This window comes from Nannospalax galili, unplaced genomic scaffold, assembly GCF_000622305.1.
Source record: "Nannospalax galili isolate Female #2095 unplaced genomic scaffold, S.galili_v1.0 scaffold2159, whole genome shotgun sequence".
Taxonomy (NCBI): Eukaryota; Metazoa; Chordata; class Mammalia; order Rodentia; family Spalacidae; genus Nannospalax; species Nannospalax galili.
Window position 1 is genome coordinate 147,990 of NW_008342781.1, and position 5,469 is coordinate 153,458.

The 5,469-nt window shown below is 39.8% G+C and overlaps 1 protein-coding gene across 2 annotated transcripts in view; it reads left to right on the forward strand.

The window, feature by feature from the left end:
• The window catches only part of Cdc123 (cell division cycle 123), a gene marked incomplete at its 3' end in the record, with an annotated part of 38,197 nt that overhangs the window by 26,201 nt on the left and 6,527 nt on the right, over positions 1–5,469 (forward strand).

Here is a 5,469-nt window from a genome sequence, read left to right on the forward strand (position 1 = left end):
TAGTCCAGGCTGACCTTGAACTCACAGAGATCCACCTGCCTCTGCCTCCTGAATGCTGGGACTAAAGGTGTGTGCCACCACGCCTGGCCAATACTTTTATCCTTTAAGAATCTCATACCTACATGTGGTATATTTGATTATATTCACCCTCCACTCCCAGATCTACCCCTACCCTAACCTCAGGTCCTCACTCCCTCTCCTTTTGAATTATCAATGGAGTCCAATTTGTACTGCCCCTGCACTCATTGGTATGGGTTCATCAGCTAGAGCATTTGACCTGGATATTAAAAGGGGTAAGGATGATTAGTATATGAGTTCACATTTAAATAGTATAGATGGATAGAGAAATTAATAATAAAATGACTGTATGTGACTCAATTTATTTCTGCTGCTATAACAAAGTACACTGGGTAATTTATATATCAACATTTATTATGTATGTGTGTGTGCAGGTTCATGTTGAATGGGTGCATGCACATGTGTGCAGGTGCATGTGGAGTCCAGAGAACAACTCTGGGTGGATCATCCTCAACAATACCATTCATTTCCTTTGAGACAGAGTCTGTTATTGCCTAGAGCGCACCAGTTAGACTAGACTGACTGGCAGCAAGCCCTAGGGATCCTTCTGTCGCCACCTTTCCAGCTCTGGCAGTAAGAACCCATCATTATACCTGGCTTTTTTTATTCTGGGAATTGAACTCATATAAAGCAAGCACATTACCAATTGAGCTATCTCCCCATGTCTTATTTTTTAAAGTGAGTTTTGGTTAGTGTGTAAAGAAATGGGTTTCATGATGACATTTTCGCATGTATCTATTATTTTTGGTTCTTCTTTGTTCCCCCACTGTCCTCTCTCTTCCCTCCTTGCTGGTCCCTTTCCTCCCAAATAGTCCCCCTTCCTGCTTTCATGCCATAAATATTCCATTACTAGACTGACAAATTTAGAAATAAGGAAATTGATTTCTCATAGGGAGTCCAGGAGCAAGATGCTAGCACATACAGTGCCCGGGGAGACATTACTCTCTGCTCCAAGGTAGCACCTTGTTGCTATCTAAGTCCATGCTTAAAGAGGCAGAAGAGATAGAAGAGCCAAATGGCTCTCTGAAGTCTTTTATGAAGGCATTAATTCTTTTCATGAAAGTATAGCCCTCTTACTTCACAGAAGGTCATACCTCCTAATATCACCACAATGGAGATTAAAATCCAACATGAATTTTAGAGAGAACATTAAAATCAAAACTCTGTGTGTGTGTGTGTGTGTGTGTGTGTGTGTGTGTGTGTGTGTGGCTTGAGTACTAAGAAGGTGCAGGATCAGTGACATACATCATGATAGTAGGGGGCATAACTCATGCTCTGAAACTGGCTTCTTAATACCATTCTCTCCTAAATTGAAGGTACTTAGAGAAATTCAGTACTGAAGTTGGGAAAGTAAAAATGGGCCCATGGTAGCTGGCTGTGTCAGAAACTAAGGAAGTCTTGAAGAATTATGGAGACATGACAAAAAGATTCCAGAAGCCACCTTGAAAGGGCTCCAACTGACTAAAAACTTGTACTTCATAACAATGATAATTCTGAGGCATTGACTAAAATATGAATCATAGTCCCATACTGGCCTAAATAAACAAATAATTGAGGGAGAAGAGAATGCTGTTTGTTTGGTTTGATTTTTTTTTTTTTTTTTTTTTTTTTTTTTTTTTAAAAAAAAAAAAAAAAAAAAAAAAAAAAAGAGGACGATAAATCTTTCACTGTGATATATCAAAATAAGAGATCCGTCTGCCTTTGCCTCCCAAGTGCTGGGATTAAAGGCATGCGCCACCACACCCGGCCTGGTTTGATTCTTTAAAAAATTTTGCCGGGCGTGGTGGCCTTTAATCCCAGCACTCCGGAGGCATAGGCAGGTGGATCTCTGTGAGTTCAAGGCCAGACTGGTCTACATAGTGAATTCCAGGACAGGTGGGGCTACAGGGAGACCCTGTTTCAAAAAGACCAAAAAAATCAAGGTCATGAACAATAAATACCGCAAGGAGAGGAACTGTTTCTGATCACAGGAGATTAAGGAAAGATGATACCCAGCTGCAGTGAATGACTCTGGACTGGATCCCTAGTTCAGAGAAAAAGGCTCTGATTTTTCTTGTGCTATAAATACTTTGTCAGGACAGTAGGCAACTTCAGATAAGACCTAGAGGTTAGGTAACAACACTATATCTATGTACGCATCCTGATTTTGATCATTTTACTCTTATAAAAGAATGATAAAACAGCTTTTTAGGAAATATATGCAGTTCTATTTGGAGTAAAAGGACTTAGTGACTGCAGTGTGGTCTAAAACACTTCATTAGATAATGTAAATGTAAATAGATGACATTTGTAAGGTAGGGTTGGGGGCAGCGATAAAGCAAATGGGGCAAATTGTAGCAAGAGTCGAATGAAGAGCAAGCACACTTGCCTACCTTCTGTTCTGAGAGTCAGAAATCATTTTAAAATAGTTTATATATGTGCATGTTTTATATGCACGTGTGTGTGTGTGTGTGTGTGTGTGTGTGTGTTTAAATAGCATCTGCTATGTAGCCCTTGTTGACTGGGAACTTATTATGTAGACACAGAAATTCACCTGCCTCTTCCTGCCTCCCTAGTCCTGGGATTAAAGGCTTGGTCACCATGCCTAGTTAAAAGTTAATAATTAAAAAGTTGGGGGGTATTTATTTTTGTTTTTCCACGTGTATGTGTGTTTTGCCTGCATGTGTATGTGCACCTGTGTTGTGCCTTGCCAATGGAGGCCAGAAGAGGGTGGTGAGTCCCCTGGAGCTGGAGTTACTAATGGTTTTTCATGTGGATGCTGGGAATTGTACCTAGGTTCTCTGTAAGAGCAGCCAGCCAGGGCTGAGCTATCTCCTTAGCCCCCAAAGTTAATAACTTTTTAAAGTAACTGGGCTCACCATTTAGGACAAAATGGAGGTAGGCAGGAGGAACATTCATGGACTCTCAGAAGAGGAACTATTCAAGCCAGGGCCTAGAGTAGGAAAATCCAAAGTGAATCTCTCCTTAGTGTAAGCACAAAAGCTTGTCAATTCAAAACAGAAAAAGAGAACTAAGCATGATGGCACGTGGGTATAATCCCAGCATTCAGGAGGCTCAGGTGGGAGGATTGCAAGTTTAAGGCCACCCTTGGCTACAGAGCTAGACCATATCTCAAAAACAAAAGGAAGTAAAAATTAAGATTTCAAAAGTACAGTGGTAAACTTTAAAAAGTAATTTGGGCATGTAGTTTAGAGATAGAGTGCAACCTGGATTCTTCCCAATGTCCCTTCCTCAAATAAAGTAAGCTGTTAAACCTATACACAGCAAGTAAGAGTACTTAGGTAAAAGTCTTTGAATATTGTATTTATGGACAAGTGCATACTGCATGTACAACGTCAGGAAGTTAAAAGAGCATGTGCCAGTTCTGTAATGGGAACTAGGGGTAGGAGGGGACAGGTGATTGGGGTTTTCATTCTTACCAGTTATGGTTTGTTCTTTTCCTGTAAGAAATGTACAGTGAGTAATTAATGTAGCTCTGCTTGATTAGAAACAAAAAGGAAACAATAAAGCAAAAACCAAAATGTGAAGGCCTGGGTTAAATATGCCAAATTGTTGACTGTTTCAATCTAGGATGATGGGTATATAGCTTTGTATATATTTTGTAAAACTATAAAAAATTAAGAACTAGAAGAAGCCTGTCCTTTCCGAATGAGTGTGGTACAAGAGTGAGCTTAGAGAGATGACTTAGGTGAGATCTCAGAAAGTCAGGGATATCAAATGAAAAGTGGATTTTTTTCCAATCACAATGAGAACTTTCCCCTAGACAACTGATGTATTATACATGTTTAAAATTGGCTAATTGAGATATGAACTTAAAAGAATCTTACTAAATCTGTTTATAATTTTCAAAAAAACTGTTTAATTATGACTTCAATATAGATATAAAATTTCTCATATTCTTTTTTTCTTTCTTTGAGACAGGGTCTCACTGTGTAACCCTTGCTGGCCTGGAACTCACTATATATAAACCAGGCTGGCCTTGAGCTCACATAGATCCACCTGTCTCTGCCTCCCAAGTGTGGGGATTGAAGGTGTTCGCTACCATGCCTGACACAAACTCTTTAACACATCTTTAAAATTTTTACTTGACTCCTTGAGGAACCAGACAAATGTTAGAACTGGTTAAAAGAAGAATGAAAAGACTTAGAGATCAGGAGCATTAAATGAATATGTAACTCTCTGGGGTGGGAGAGATGCCAGTTGGATCGTTTTCAGACAGTAGAAATTACATGTCCATAGGAATTACTTCACACCATTATGCGTTACCCATAGTTTCTCAAGCTGTACAATAGTTCAGACATAGACTCAAATATTATCCAGAATGGTGTGCTGTTTGTAAACTTTTTATAACTTAAATTTTTCATAGGATCCATATTTGAAAATACCATAAAGTTGAGTGGTTTTTGAGAATTTGAGAGACCAAATCTACATCTTTTAAAATGTAATAAGCCAGGTGTGGTAGCACACACCTTTAATCCCAGCACTTGGGAGGCAGAGGCAGAGTCAGGCAGATCTCTAGGTTCCAGGCCAGCCTGATCCACATAGTAAGACCCTGTCTCATAAAACAAAAACAAAAACCAAAAAAACCCACCACTGACCTTTTTAGTCAGGCTTTAGCAGTGACTGCCAACAGACAACTATATTATACTGGAAATGTATTCTCTGGCATCAAACAAAAGTCACGAGTGTCCTATGGGTTAAAAATAAAAAGGGAGGGAGAGGGGAAAACGAAGGGGTGGGGATAGTGCCTAGCATGTTCAGTCAGCACTGCAAAAGCAAACTCAATAAAAATGCATGACGTATGAAGCCAAATTTTTTGGGGTAGGAAAATGGAATTATTTTGCTTTGAAGATTGAATTCCTTCATGTAATAGTTTGTGTGTAATTGTTTCTCTCATACAAACTACTGAAGATGCAGATCTTAGATAAGTGGCTTTTATTGACAGAGCTCTAAAATAGCCAGGTCAGCAGCTTTAGGTGATTACAAGGAAGTTATTCACTTGACATAAATCATGAATCCTTTTGATGGGGAGAGACAGATGGAAATCAAGGACTCTAACTCCGTGTGTCTGTGCTGAACAAGTAGTCTAGTGGAGGGTAGATAGTGATAGTCTATCGAATAATGAAAAGATTTTGTCGTCAGGCATCCTAGAGTTCAGAGTTAGGTATAGCGGAAAGAAAGGTGTTCTAATTGGGCCTTAAACCCTTGCTTCTTCACTTACTACTCTGTTGTTTAAAATTAACTCTTTCTGCCAGGCATGGTGGTGCACGCCTTCAGTCCCAGCACTTGGGAGGCAGAGGCAGGTGGATCTCTGTGAGTTCAAGGCCAGCCTGGTCTACATAGTGAGTTCCAGGCCAGCTGGGGCTCCAGGGAGACCCTGTCTCAAAAAGA